Below are 16,570 nucleotides of genomic sequence, written 5' to 3'. Positions count from 1 at the left end.
AGAAGGTTTTCTCTGCATCATTTATTAGATCCATTTGACCCTTAACAATATACCATTAATGAGGGCATTATTTCAACATGTTCAATAAATTAACTATTTATTGTTTGTATTCTTTGCTTTTGAAAATGCATTGTGATCTGTAACACTCCATTAGAATGGTTGCTCATGATAAAAATAAGTTACCATGAAATGCCATTGCTTTAACCTGCAATAGACCATATTGTGATTGGATTATTAATAAAACTGGGTTTGATACATAAATGTCCAGTAGTGGGTTAGGTGACATCAATTTGTAAAGAGGGAAAATGAAAAAACAATCCATTAACAGTGGCTCCTAAATAAAACACAACATTTTGAATATCCCTATTCATAATTAATAAGTGTAGGAATTTCATTGTATCCTTTGGTATGTGTAGAAGCGTTGTGCTTTCTGGTATTATACAGTAGGTAGCATCTTGCCCCATACACCTCTGTCAGATGCTTTGGTAAAGCAGTGTCACAGCCTTACCTATGCAGCTGGCAAAATAAGGGCCTGGTATTAATAAGGCTTGATACGACTGAAACACCCGAGTTAGAATAATGCCTCTGCAGGTCTTTACCATTTCTATGGTTGTATTAAGTATAACTAAATCCCCTCTCCCCAAAGGATTTCCCCCCTTCCTCTTGTCATCCCAACAGCCACAAAACCCCAGAAGAACCTATTTCGACATATTGTCTTTTGACTACGTGCCAAATAGCCATAAATTAGAAACAACTCTCCACATCATCCATGTAATGGATTATTAGCAGAATATATCATGTCTATAAGATGGAACTCATGATGAGCCCTTATCATAACTCCTCCTCCTCCTCTTTTAATAAAATCTGGGAACCTTGGGCCTCACATTTCAACATACACATCCCATTGTAGTGTTCTGGTATCTTGGAACTACCCCATCTGGTCCCTTCCCCTTCCCTTGCCAATCATACCCCCCACCGGCAGCCCTTCCCTTCCTTTCTACTGTTTATTAATTGCCATATACTAAAATTTGATCAGCATATGTTGTTCTCGCAACCTTTAGTTGGTATAGCATGACGTTTCATGCTGTCTACATTACTTACTCTTCTTTTACTGTTTTGTATGCTACCAAACATTCTGTAGTTTTTAAATTGCTACCTAAAGTTTGTTACACATTGATCCTCAAATAAATAAAGTATTTTTTTTAAAAAAGAACAATTAATTAGGTAACCACACTTTAGCCATAGACTAGAGCCTATATGGTGATGGGAAGCGGCCGTCTAGACTGTCTGCAACATGCAGTCATAGGGGGAGGTCAATGCCAAGTTCTGATTTCAAGTTCCTCACTCCTCAATTCTATTCCGGTAATAATGAAATGTTGACAATAGTTCAAAAAGTCTTGCATTATACATTTATTAAGCTATTAGTACTGTGCCTAAAGTATTATGGTGCTATTGATTTTGAATACATAATACTATACATATACTCCCCTTTTTGTATTGTATCTTTATTACCATTATATAGAGCACTTACATCTACCTCAAGCTTTGGTGAATGCTTTTATTTTGTCCAAGTTTTCATATGAAGATGGCCACATATATGTTAGAAATACTATTAGAAAAACTATGTCATACAAGAAAGCCTATGGAGGCTGACTGGAATGTTGGGGTCCAAAAATGGCTTGGAGGGATGTATACAGCACGTGGGCAGCCAGACGGACAGTCCTGGTTTATACAATGCGTAATGTGCTATTTTCATGTCTCTACTCCTTAAAGGATAATTCCATTTTCAAACAAGTGCCTTCCATGAAATATATTAGGTCCAAACATACATATTTGCCAATACAACATGGAACTGATGAAGTTTAGAAGATACAGAACTGCTCGGCCTATAGTCATTTCCATGTGGACAGTGTTCTAAGGTCATATAACAACTGGCAGAGCACATATGTAAGTACAAACCTGCAGACAGACGCTCAGGTCAGATTAGCGCAAGATGAAAATCAACGAAATGAACAAAAAAGAATTGTGTTATATATAAAACAATTAAACAAATGTCTGTTACATACTAATAACTAAAAGTATTACACACCAGTTTGGCAACACATGGCTCACCTCACAAGATGGTATCTACAAAAACGTCTGAATAGCCCATGTTTTTCTTGTTTGACACGTGCAGAGAAGTTTTCTGCAGGATTGTGATCAGAGACCTGGCACGCCATGAAAGATTTCAAAATGAATACACAAGTGCCAAGACCTTGCACAATAATAATATCTATGTGATGGGGCCTGTGAAACGTAACGAAAGCGGCAAGCTTGGTTAATAAAGCAAATTCTGGATGTATGCCAACATGCCCCAGTGTATTCATAGGTTAAAGTGTATGTTACAGATTACCAAGGCGTAAACAAAATACATCATCCATTCTGTCCCCTGATATTGTGTAGGCCACAAAGCTCCTAAACAGATCACAACAACACAGCTCACTTGATGGCAAATAGGTTTTTAATTGCACGAAGTCTGAATATCTATCATAAATAAACTGGGGATTTGTCCACTCTTAATATGCCTTCTGTAATACTCTGATCAGCAGTGCTTTGTGGCCTCTATGAGACGTAACCAAGGGGCTCCCTCAAGGCTGATGCACCCTGTCACAGAATATTATGCTGGTTTACCTACTACCATTTTCAAATGTCTGGATTTTATTTCTGAACCAAATGCCATACAAATATTGTAACACATTTTGAAATGGAGAATTACAACTTTGACTTTCTCCAAAATATTGCGATTTTCTGTATATACATACTCTACAAATACCTACAGTATTCCTTTGTACTTCAACTTTCAGAACATTCTTCATATCTCAACTTAGCCTACTTTTTTGTCTTTCAAGTAACACATTTGTCCTCAAGAAATCATCAAATATTGTGATTACTAATAGCTAAAAGAAGGACTCCACCCAATTTTTGTGTACTAACAAAACTACAGGGGTCTGAATACCAGGCCCTCTTTCCCCATCTCACCCACCTTGATTGGGGTGAAGCTCACCGCTGAAAGTTCCTGCTGTTATTATTACTATTATTCTCTTTAAACATTTTAAAGTAGAGTGTAACAGTATGGGATAGGTTACTGCAGAGATGGGGAGTCACACAGGAATTTTGCATGAGAAAAGGATTAGAGAGAGGTTAACATTAGAAGGACAAAGTGCCGAGTGTGATGGGGAAAGTACTTATGGGTGACATCAGATTTATAGGGATTTGTAAACAAGACACATCAGGGTCATTCCATGTCAGTTCAACCAGGGGTTGTCCACCACCCATCTCAGATTTCTACGAAAATTTTTTAGTTAAGAGAGGATGTCAAAACAACTATTTTTGCCAATTATCTCAACTGTCTGACAATTAGTTGATTAAATATTGATTTTTCAATTTATTCAATAATTTACTAATTTTTAACTTAAAAAATTTCAAAAAAATCTGAGACGGGTGGTGGACATTTCATGTTTTTTTGGGTGATCTGATGTGAAATGACCCACCAGTTAGAATGTTAGTCTTGAAGCTATAGGAAGTTAATGTAAGATATGGCAGAGAGGAAGTGGTAGATGAGGAATTGTGAAATGTATAGATGAATTGATTACAAAAGTGGACAGTCAGACAGGAGGCTACATCTTGTGAGAGGGACACACTCTGGAAATGTGGGATTGGCAATACTTTGTCTGAATATGAGGAATGAAGTAGAGTGCAGAGTTCAAGCTGACTTTGAGACAGCAAACTTGGGAAGAATGGAGACTTGCACAATCAAGGACGGATACAACTGTCTGAACAAAGCAACTGAATCTATGTCAAAAACAAATGTGGACAAATCAGACATATTCAGCTATTTTACACTTGTGCCAAACTGCTGGGTTTAGTTAAAATTAATCCTGAATGAAGAAAGTTAGAAGAGAACCAAAAGGAAGCAGTATGAAAAAAACAAAGAATTGTGCATTAAAGAGATCAAGGAGAAGGGAAGATTTGCCTTATAAATTACCTGTGAGGCTAGCTACTTTTATGAGTAAAATTAACATAGAGTGTGCTATGCAATAACCCAACTGCATAGGGTCAAATAGGGACCCAAGTCCAACAAGAGTGAAAAAGTAGGTCCTAGCTAGAGGACATGGAATGGCCAAGTGAGGATATCTTGAGAATGGGAAAGATTACGATATATTTAAGGTAGAAGGGAAGTAACTCTAGAGATCAAAAGACTATTTAGTTCAGTCAAGGCTGGGAGCAGTGTGGTGAAATGATTGCGTCTTAGACACACAGTATGGTATTAAATTGGCAATTGCCAAAGCATGGCCCTGGTAGCCACCTCCCATGCACCATAGATGGGTCCTTTTTCTTAGACGTTGCTGGCACTGAAGTTTTGGCTACAGTCACAATTTGTATGCTTTCCTTTTGTCTCTACTTTGCCTTTTATCCAACAACATTCTCTGATCCTACATTCTGCATAGGTGTTGTCAGTTTATTCAGTCTAAAGAATGAGTCAGCTCGTAGCATCAAACAGAAAGTCTGTTAATTTATATTTTAATCTTCCAAACAATAACTATGTCCATTTGGGCCTTTTTATCTTGAGAAAAAGCATATAACAATGTGCTTCAACTTCTGTTATAGATTAATTAATAACACATCAATATTATCTATTGCGCATACAGTAAACAGACAATTGAATAATATATTTAGATGATAATAATATGCGTTGGAAGGAAAAACGGATAAGCATAAGGATCAAAGTGGCTTTGACAAGGGCCAAATTGTGATGGTTAGACGTCAAGGTTGGGACAACTCCAAAACTGTGTTTTAAATTACGTGGACAGCTGGGTGCGTGTGTGTAGTTTACCTGGGGAAGAGATGACTTCAGAATGCACCATGGGATGAAGGCAAGCTGGCGGAGACAGTGTGATGTGCTGGGCAATCTTATGCTGGGAAACCTTGGGTCCTGGCATTCATGTGGATATTACTTTGACACGTACCACCTACCTAAACATTGTTGCAGACAAAGTACATCCCTTCATGGCAAAGGTATTCCCTGATGGAAGTGGCCACTTTCACCAGGGAAATAGGCCCTGCCACACTTCAAAAATTGTTCAGGAATGGTTTGAAGAATATGACAAAGAATTCAAGATGCTGACTTGGCCTCCAACTTCCCCAGTTCTCAAACCACTCAAACATCTGGGGGATGTGCTGCAAAAACAAGTCCGAGCCATGGAGGCCCCACCTCACAACTAACAGGGCTTAAAGAATCTGCAGCTAACGTCTTGGTGCCAGATACCACAGGACATCTTCAGAGATCTTGCGGAGACCATGTTTTAAAATAGATAATGTCATACTAATATCTGCCTATTTGAGCTTTAAAATTTTCAAACGATTATAACTTATGTATTATGTCTTGACATGTAAAACCACAGATTTGAAAGATGGTGCACTTGATATTCCACATGACTGTACTAACATTTTAGACAGCAATTTCAGTAAAATCAAAATTATTTTTTATATAAACAACTCTAATGTAAACAGTTGGCATTGTTAAAATAAATCTGTGTCTACAGCTGGCCACGTGCACTGCAATATGTTTGCTATTTGTAGACTGCCAGGCTAGTCATTCACTTTGCTTGTGGCACAATGTTTCCTGTTGCCAAATGCTATACATTAATTAAACTATTTTCAATCATTTTCATTGGTATTATCAACACAAGCTTTTATCTTCGAATTTGCAGGTTATCACATCAACTAGGAGAACTAGTTGTAGCATATAATAAAATGACATTAAAATTATAATATTTAATTATTTCCTAGGTGCTACTGGGCTGGAGAACCCCTTATGTGTAAGCATTTGGGCACATTTAGCTTTTATTGGGTCTGTTGCTTTCTGGTGCACCGTGCAAGGAAGCACATGGAACATCATCTTAATGCACACGGTCTGTTCAAACATACATATTAACAAACTGGGCCAGAAACAAAACAAGTCACAACAATCTGCTTTCAAGTATCTAAATGATCTATACATTAACATTCTCCATTCAGATTCTGTGCACAGTCCACTGGGAACGCAGTAGAGTGCAGCGCACCACGCGCAAGTCAAATAACCACAACTAACAGCTCATAACAGCAACTCTTTCATGGGGAAGTGTGGGATTTTTCAAATACAGTATAAAGCAGTGATGGCTAACCTGTGACACTCCAGGTGTTGTGAAACTACAAGCCCCAGCATGCTTTGCCAGTAGATAACTAGCTGATAGCTAGCAAAGCATGCTGGTACTTGTAGTTTCACAACACCTGGAGTGTCACAGGTTAGCCATCACTGGTATAAAGTCATGCTATGTTAGTAAATACCTCACTGTGATTAGCGTCATAAAAGCGATTCCATTCTGCACGTGTTGCCTTCACGTCATTTATCCATGTCCTAGGAGGTATGATCAAAATTTAGCAAGATCAAGCCCTATTTTCAGTCACGATGAGCATTGCGGGTCCTGCCATTGAATTACTTTACAGCCATTAGGCGTGGATAAATGACGTGCCGGGCAACTCTCACTGAACTCAATCACCCCCTTTGAGTCCATATTTGTAGACTTCACTGAAACAGTGATCACAGAAAACAAATACATTTAGCCAACTGTTCAGATAACAATCTATATACTAGTAGCTTGGCTGATAACGGTAATTGCTACTCACATGCCAGATGTCAGTGATTGAGTTTTTAAAACATGACCAAGGTGCATATGCTGAAAGACTCTTTGAAATAACCGAAGGAGTTCATGTCATGAAATCATTGGATAAAACTCACAATTGTAAGAAAAGTACACCTTCATTTCACACATTAATATAATACACACAGATCAATTAGTCATCCACTTACAATGTGAAGAAGAACAATAGCACTCATAGATTAAAGTAGCAAAAGATAAATAGGAGAAAAGGAGATAATGCAGTGACACATTCAGAAGCTGCTGAACAACAGTAATAATTATACCCAACTTGTTACATCACTTCAACTTTTCCTTCTTCACACAATCCGTAAACTTCAACCCTTCTCCTATGCAGGGATGTATTCCATTATTAATAACAGGGAATCCAAGGTTTATAATAAATACCACAACTATCACTTTAACCTGCGCTTTTTAATTTGTTTTACTAAGAGGGAATATTATATATAGATAGCAAAACTCAAGACTAGACTTACCCTTTAGTTTCCAACAGGGTGACAACTACAGATACCTATATCTTACCAAGAAGGGAGCTCTTGTCCTAATAAAAGAGAGAAAGAGGGAAACAGCGGAAGAGGGAGAGAAAGATCAGGAGAGAGACAGAGAAAAAGAAAAAAAGATGGAGAGAGAGAGAGACCAAGGTTTGGAAAGAGGGAGGGAGAGAAAGATGGAAATGGAGAGAAAAAGAAAGATGGAAAGGGAAAGAAAAAGAGAGAGGGAAAGAGAGAGAGAGAAAGAGAGATAAAGAGAGAGAGACAGAAAAAAAGAGAGGAAGGGTTATCAAAACAGAGGAAAAAAATAAAAAGGGAGATAAAAACAGAAACAGATCGAGAGAGAGAAAAAGAAAGAAAAAGACGAAATGAGAAGAGGGAGAAATGCAGTCCGAGAGTGGGAATGAGAGGCAGAGAGAGAGGGGGACACATAAGGAGAAGGAGAGAAAGAGAGATAAACAATAGTTGGATGTTACAGTATCAGAGTGGAAGTGACCCAATCCATAACATGAAAAAGGTAATGTGGAAGCTTGTTCAAATTTTTTCTTTAATACTGGATTTGAATTTCCTGGTTGGACCGAGATGTGAATATGTATGAAGGTAAGTCCTGCTTACCATCACTTTTGTACCCCCCACTCTATTAATTACAGATTTCACATTTTTCCCCTAAAATCATAATTTTTGTCTCTTCCGGGAGTCCAAGAGACCTATATGGAATTTAGGAGTCTCCCGGACATTTTGGGAGAGTGGGTAAATATGTATATAATACTGTTCATTTGTTCCTCATTTATATCTTAATTAAGTCATGAGATTTACTTATAAGAAATGGGACTGTCTTTGTTGTGTCACCTTTGTACAATATCCTGTTTCTATTACATTGACAGCTGTGCAAATAAAAATGTGTGCCTGGTTAGTGCAAAAAGAATCCATCCCATTGAAAGTATAAGGCTAGGCCAAACCCCAATCCCCACCACCTTTGAGGATGTATAAAAATCAGGTTAATTTTTTGGACTGATGGGCTCCCCTACAAATGTGTTATATCCAGCAATTGAAGATCATTTAAATATCTCATCCCACAATAAGAAATCTTGTTTTTTTGTACATAAGCACAGAGTGAGGACTTTTCTACTCCTGCCCAGTAGCTGTCTGGATGAAACAATTCTAAGGTCACAAAATTGTACCTTTCTCTATCTGTACTCAGATGTAATAAAATCACTAACAGGGATATATTATCCAGTGTATTAACCACAAACATACATATATACATACAGTATTTATATGTAAAGATTAAAAATCTGTATACAAACGTAAAGATTGAGTCTATATACAGACCATTTGAAAGAAACAAGCACTCGGACACTACTGGGCTACCCACTGTTCAGGACTGTCCCCAGTGCTTTCCATAAAAACAGATACCTCATTCTCCCAAACAACAGGTCCATGTTTTAATTAAAAGCATGAGATCTATTATCCTAGATGCCTAGGTCCAACATACTTACATAGTTAGTAAGGTTGAAAAAAGACACAGGTCCACCAAGTTCCACCTTCCCTAGATTCATATTGGACCTCATTTAGAGTCGGACGCAAAGTCCGTCTAAGAAACGTAGGAGTGGGAGTGTTCCGCAGCTTGGTAGGGTACTAGGAGTGGCATGCAACCCCAGTTGCGTCCCACTTGTAATACCCTACCGAGCTGCGAGCAGTTCCTGCAGCTAGTTAACTGCTTGCGCCACCTAATTCCTTCCGCACAGTTTTAGCCCTTTTATTACGTGTGTTGCGTCTGCGCCTCACTGCGTCTAGGATTTACTTACAGGTTCACGCCTTCACAATTCCGCGTTCTGCCCTTTCTTTCATAGTGAGGCAGGCGGATATGGTGCTTGCTGCACATGCGTGATAGTGGTTTTTTGTTCAATGCGCCTAAAACGGACTTTGCGTCCGACTCTAAATGAGGTCCATTGTGTGGATGCAGATGAAGGCAATTTAGCCTCACAAACAAGATTCTTCCAACAAAAAAACTTGATGTACACTTAATGGAAGCATCAAGTTTTTACATAAATTATACAGTGTTCAGATGGGCCAGGAGTTCGTGTTTCATTTAAGTTCCCAAAACAAATGTACAAAAATTAATAAGAATGAGTAAAAAATAAATCATCATTTGTAAAGCTAAGACCGGAGTCTATATAATAATTTTCTTTCCCGAGATGTTAGCAAATCATCTCCAGGCCACCAAAACCAACAGAAAACCAAGTATATATATACAATTTAACACTGGAACCCACTATTTCATACAAATTTATGACAGATTTCAGAGTAACAAATAGGGATACATACTGGGTGCGTCTTGAAGGGTAATTAAAGAACATATGAAGCTTCAAATAAATAAATAAATGTCAGTCTTCATATTTCCTAAGCAATAATACTAGTCAATTCCCAGGAAGTAGGAAGTAATTTCTTAATTAGTGAAGCTTTTACCTAGCTTCCTCCAAAAAACTACAAACTACATACAGCTTCTAAGGTCTCTAGAGCGACTGGAAAACCCTTTTTACTACAAGAAGGTTAATAGGCACATTTGTAATTCCTCCCTGACTGTAGCTTTTACCCAACTTGCAGAAGCAACATGCTGAGTTAGCAGTCCCATAATTATCACCCAACCGGATGTAATGGGGAGTTAGCAGAGTTCCTTACACTGAACAATTTCAGCAACACACAAACAGAAACACGCACCAAAACAATCATATAAAAAAAAGCTTGATCAAGCAAAAATAATGCTAACACGACATTCACAGAGTATGACACACTAAAATCTTTAACGCTGCACTACCACCTAGATAAAATATATTACTAACATGCATGCCCTATCCCCTTAGCTGGAATCCCAGGAAAAACAGCTGCATGTAGCAGCCTCCTCTTGTAAAATAGAATTAGCAAATCATTTAGGTTAACCAACTTTAACTGGCAGCGCAGGGGAGGAGCTGTGAGTGAAGATTGCTTGCGATTGGTCCTTCCGCTCACCCTCCTCAGACTACAACACAATTTTTAGTCTGTAAGAGGAACTGAAGAGCCCAATGAAAAACATGTGCATGGAGCAGCCTATAAGGCTCTGGGTAGGGGGAGGAACAGCTTGTACACTATTTATGACTTATAAAACAACAAAGTTCTTGCTGCTCTCAATATGTTATATGCAAATATTGAATATCAGCTGTGAAGGTGTTTGCTCCTGGGAGACTCCCTAATAAGTCAGAGCAGAGGAGGAAGCTGGAAGCATGAGTCTGTCCCAGCAGCTGACATTCAGCATTTGCATATATCACAGCGAGATATTTCATGCCCTCTCCTGGGCAGGGATTGCATTGGGTGGCTTATTTCTTTTATTAAAAAGGACTTTATCTAAGACATTACAGGATCTCTTTAAACCCAGATTACGCTTTTTTGCTTACATTATGACAATTTTTTCCAAATACAAATCCATTGTGAAAAGTTTATATTACACCCACATTCAGTTGGATATGTTGGAGACAGCCAAACATTACATATTTGTTTATATGCCAACAATGTTTTAAACACATAACTGGGAATTAGTCTCTGAGTTATTAGTTTATTCTCCAATGCGAAAAAAATAACCTTATTTAGTAAATGCAGTCTTTTTCAACACGATAAATGCAGAGTAATGATAGTGGCTCTCAGTGTATGAAGTTAGTTTATCTGTGATTTTCAGACACACGGGGAACAAAACCAATTAAGAATACACACATATTAAAAAAAGATGTTAGCTAAAACACCATTTGCATAGTTTACAAAACATCTTCAGTATTTAGCAGGCTTGGCTAACATGTGACACTCCAGGTGTTGTGAAACTACAAGTCCCAGCATACCCTTCCAGCAATAAGCTGCTATATATTGGCAAAGCATGCTGGGGCTTGTAGTTTCACAACACCTGGAGTGTCACAGGTTAGCCAAGCCTGGTATATAGTGTCTGACTGTTGTTTATGGTGCACAGGGATTTCCTTTGCAGTTCTTAATTACTTAAAATGAAGTAGATGCTGTTGCTATTGCTGCTTATGGGCATTTTTCTAGTTATATCTCTAGTAATCAAAGGTCTAGAGGATCTCCATATGTCTTAATATGTTTTTAAAGGAGTATAAATCATAATTATAACAGTGACACATTCTAACTGATGGAGACACGATGACCATACTACACTGAGACCTTTGCATCTGAAAAGATCTATAAACGACTTGTATCAATGTCTGGTGCCACGCCCGATCAGATTCTCCCACAGCCTTCAAATCTTTAAATGCATGCCCCTCAAAACCCACCTCTTTTATTAGAGCTTGGCTTACTACCACCTATACCGCCCACACTAAAGCACCCTCACAACTGTGCCAATCTCCACTCTGAGCCACACTCGCTCCTCTTGTCTTAGCACTGTCCTCTCCCACTTAGAAGAGCAGGGCACTCCCTACCTTTGTTTTCATGTCTTCATTTATTTTGTCTACCTTGTATGTCCCTATTTTAAGTATGACCTGTTTTCCCCACTTTCCATCACTGTGGAGCATTACAAATCACCACCAATAATAATACAAATAATAATTCTAATAGTAATAATAATAATAATAATAATAATATAAATAAACACATACAGACATATATATTGTGAAATTATACTACTGATACCTCTATTAGAAGAAACTGATGACAGTCAAACCACACATTCATATAGATAAGTGATCACACAAATAATGACATATGTTCTCTAAATAACCCTGTACATTTGCATGTAGTATACACACTACTAGTGTCCCTTTAAAGTAGGTGAAATTGATGAGGTTGCTATAGGCAGATGCTGATACTGTGTGGTCCGGTGCATTAAATGCTTGTACAGTAGATTTCAGCCTTTTTGAAATGTAGCTATCTAATTCTACAGAACTGAGGAGCACATTCACAAAGGGGCCTGACATTCTTTTGCAGGAATTCAGACTGTGACCCTCGAAGCACCGGGGCATAACTTACAAACTACTGCAAGCAAAATTCTCCCAAAACAATTTATGGCTGTCACTTTTAAGATAATCTATATGTACGATCAAACATTTCTTTTTATTTAAAGATTATATCAAATTGGATATAATGTTTGCTGAAAACAAAGTGGCATTTGTAAAGTGTTATGTTTCTATTATCTTAAATAGTTTGCTTTTTCTGAACCTTTAGAAATACATTTTGATAGTGTCAATACCTTTCATTATTTCGAAGTGATAAAGGGGTAGAGATTTGCGCTCACCTCCTAATGGATGCAGGAGCTGCAAACAGGACCAGGGATCCCTCCCTAGTAATTTTGTTTGCCATTATTTCGAAGTGGTTTGTATCAAGAAGCCCTATGTGTTTGTAACCATCGCTTCTATATTTGTGCCCTTGAAACAAATATTCTATTGTAGAACACTGTCTTAGGAATAGTTCCCTGTTTGCTGAAATAAAGCATTATATTTTTTACAACATTGTAATCTGGTACCCGACTTTTTTTTTTAACAAGTAGAAATAACAGTGTAAACTCAACACAAATGAGTTTGACATGCTTTTTTTACTTGCGTTTACGTGTCTGCAAGGTGACAGCCATGAGTGGACAGAGAGAAGCCAATGAGTGCAGCCTACGGATGTGTTTAGAGCTAACTTGGACTGTATGTGAAAAACACACATGGACTGAGCATGACGTGTGTAGAAATATGTAATGTAAACGCAACACACCAGAACGCTAGTAATAATGCAGGTGGATATGATGACATTAGCAGTGAGTTCTATTGTCACCCCTGTTTACATACCATGAACTAGCGTTAATAACACTATTAAAATACATTACATTAGCGAGAGTATGTTTGAGGCCTAAGGCTTAAATCCCAACAAAAATCCTTAGATCAGAAAGTTCTTATTAGATATACCAATAACACTCATTTCGGGGTTATTCAAGTCAGTGTGAGGACCAGTAGGAGACTAGTGTGTTGTGTCTCTAGTGCAATAACCTATCGGTTATTGCAGTAGAGAAATCTTCTCTAATTTTTTATCGCACTTCAGTGAGCCTCAGGGCTCCTAATGAGACCTTGTGCTGAATTAAATACCACCAACCCCCCCCCCCCCCCACTGAATGTTAGCCATGATTTGCACATATGGGACCTCATTTAGATCGGACGCAAAGTCCATTTAAGAAGTGTAGGAGTGGGAGTGTGCCGCAGCTTGGTACGGTATTACGAGTGGGAAGCAACCCCAGTTAATACCCTATCGAGCTGCGACCAGTTCCTACAGCTAGCTAACCGCTTGCGCCACGTAATTCCTGACGCACAGTTTTAGCGCTGCTTGGACGTGTGTTGCGTCTGCGCCTCACTGCGACTAGGATGTATTTACATGGTCACGTCTTCACAATTCCACGTTCCTCCCATTCTCTCATAGTGAGTCGCAAGCTGTCGCAAGTGTTAATTGCGTCCAAGATGCAGGCGAATTTGCTTTCTGCACATGCGTGATAGTGTTTTTTTGTTGGATGCGCCTAAAACGGACTTTGCATCCGACTCTAAATAAGGTCCATGGGGCTAGATTTACTAAACTGCGGGTTTGAAAAAGTGGGGATGTTGCCTATAGCAGCCAATCAGATTCTAGCTTTCATTTATTTAGTACCTTCTACAAAATGATAGCTAGAATCTGATTGGTTGCTATAGGCAACATCCCCACTTTTTCAAACCCGCCGCTTAGTAAATCTAGCCCATGGTGTTTGTTGAAAAGTGGAATGGTTAAGTCTGGAATTGCTAATAATCTATTCTGCTAATCCTGAAATTAATTGAAAACTAATGTTCATAGTTTCAAGTTGTACACTGGCTGAATTACAATTCTGTATTGTTGCTACTTTTTAGTGTTCAGGCTAAAGCCATTTTTTCATACGTGTGTAAAAGGACCTACAAATTCCATTTTACAATAAGCTTGCATAGCACTGGATGAAAGCAATGTTTGTTTGTAATACTATATATACAATACCACCCATCCCATAAGTACTTATTTGGTACATCTTAATGGACAGCACAGTGCACTGTGGCATTTGTCCACATATTACTTGGCAGAGGCTAGTGAAAACCAGCACAATGATTGTGAAACTGTGTGTTCTCAGCAAGTCTGACTTTGAACCATCCGTGCTATGGTTGCCATGCTTGAACGTCACAAGTCATGTATGGACATTTTTCCAAATACATTAAATCATAACAATTCTCTCTCAAAACATTGGTTATTTGGTGCACCTATTTATTAAATGTCTAAAAATAAAAATGATAAAAAAAGATAACATTTTAGTAATCATGTCATGTATCGTGAATTACTGTCCACATAAAATATACATAGATCAGGCAAAACTGGGGTTCACCTCATACCCATAGACTACCACTATATCACACTCCTTTGCTCCATCATTTTGGCATTAGACATGGATCACTTCTAGAGATCACGGAGTTAAAAATACATTTCTGGAATATTCATGTGAACATGCATGCGTGTAGAAACACGCAATCCCCATCTCCGCTTATCATTTATGCAGGAACATCAAAAATGTTCATGAGTGAGTCATGAATATGGCAGAAATATAAAATATGGAAATTGAAGCATTATGTACTGTATGGCTACATCACAGCTAGCAGCAACGTGTCTGCAAAGCAATGGAGGATAAACACTTGCTGCTGTGACAGGACTGAGCTACAGGCTGACTAGAACATCTGTCTGACAGATAGACGACCTTATTTACTGTTCCCATCGCATCTATCTGTTTCTAGTTACTAATATAAACCAGTACTGGTAATAATAACACTTAACTTACATTAAACACGTGTATGTAAGGATCTGTTCGGAGTTGCAGAGGAAACCACTTGTTTAAAACATATGTTACCCCATTCCCTGGGATTGGAACAGAAATGACCATTGCACTGATCACACATTAGTAATAATAATTACCTGTTCGCTTTCCCCCAAACCTCTCTCTGCTCATTGGGTAGCCTATCCCGCTTCTATACTTGTAGAGACAGCCGGCTGTGTGCAGTGACAGGATGGGCTAGAGTGGAAGCTCCCCCTCCCCCAGCACCCTGGCTGAGGAAGCGGTGACACCCAGCCAGCCAGCCGGCGGAGCGCTGGGACAGGGAGCGGCTGACACATGGAAATCCCTGCATCACACACCAAGCACAGGCCTCTGCTAATGCCCGCAGCCGGCTCACAGCTCATCACACCCGCACACTAAAGTACAGCTTAGGCCAAGGCCTGTCGTTCCCACCGCTCTTACCTTATGGCAGATGTCTGCTAGGTGACAGCGATGAGGGGACAGAGAGAGAAGCCGATGAGTGCAGCCTATGGATGCGCTGAAAGTGGTGAAGAAGGCGGATCTGCTGCTAGTGTTGCTGTGTGTCAGTGAGCCAGGCACCGGGGGTGGAGATCTGGAGAGGGAGGGACAAGAAAACTTGTCAACTATCCTAATCTGTACAGTCTACTACACTGTAAAACAGCTCCAACACACAGACACACACATACACACTCACATACACACTCACACACACACACACACACACTCACTCACATACACACAGTACTGAGCCATCCACTGTATTAGCAAACCACACAAGTGAAGGGAGAGTCCTAATAATACTACTAATACACTAACTGTTATTTGTACTTATTACATTTGTACATATTATTATTATTATTATTATTATTATTATTATTATTATTATTATTATTCAGTGCTAGATCTATGCTCAAATACAAAATGTGCAACTCTAGTGTAGTTTCACAGAAAAAAGTATAGGACCATTGGGAAGCTTATGTTTTTACAGCGCAGTATATAGTGGTGCAGTTTCAGATGGCTGAGACTGAGCTATGCACAGACTGACAAATAAAGCATTGTGAGTCAGATGCTCTGCAGTAGGAGTAAGTGCAATGCTCAACATGACCAGAAAAAAATAAGCACATGATATAACCACCAGAAGTGGTTTGGTGAGTCACCACTTTAGGGCAGTGAAAGGCTCCTTTCTTCAAGATAGTTTTGGAAGGAAAAAAAAAAAACAAGTGACATAACAACGTGTTTATATACCACACTACATTGACTCAGTAACATTTGGTACCTACTGTATATTTTACACATGTTGCTGACAACACACCCTTAATTTACACTTTCCGTCCCTCCCCAGGCAACTTTTACTGTCTTTCCCCCCATTTATCATAAACACTCCTCCATGGACCAAAACTCCACTGCATCCCATGTCTAAAATAACTACAATTGTTTTATTATGCCAGTATAGTACAAAATGATAATAAATTATTATGCTGGCATCACATTCACTCTCT

The 16,570-nt window shown here is 38.7% G+C and overlaps 1 protein-coding gene across 15 annotated transcripts in view; it reads right to left on the bottom strand.

Annotated features, from left to right (window-relative positions):
- The window catches only part of MBNL2 (muscleblind like splicing regulator 2), a 100,279-nt gene extending 84,643 nt beyond the window's left edge, over window positions 1-15,636 (bottom strand). For 6 of the 15 annotated variants that reach the window (XM_075199917.1, XM_075199915.1, XM_075199924.1 and 3 more), the window contains exon 1: window positions 15,513-15,636. The gene's annotated coding sequence lies outside the window, so the exon portion shown is untranslated. Of the gene's footprint in view, window positions 1-15,190; window positions 15,294-15,512 lie in introns of those variants that run through there. The other 9 variants (XR_012688668.1, XR_012688669.1, XM_075199919.1 and 6 more) reach the window with 5 other exon arrangements.
- Window positions 15,637-16,570: the final 934 nt, after the last annotated feature.

This window comes from Mixophyes fleayi, chromosome 2, assembly GCF_038048845.1.
Source record: "Mixophyes fleayi isolate aMixFle1 chromosome 2, aMixFle1.hap1, whole genome shotgun sequence".
NCBI classification, from domain to species: domain Eukaryota; kingdom Metazoa; phylum Chordata; class Amphibia; order Anura; family Limnodynastidae; genus Mixophyes; species Mixophyes fleayi.
The sequence above is the reverse complement of the archived record's forward strand: the minus strand, read 5'-3'. Positions and strand labels throughout refer to the sequence as shown.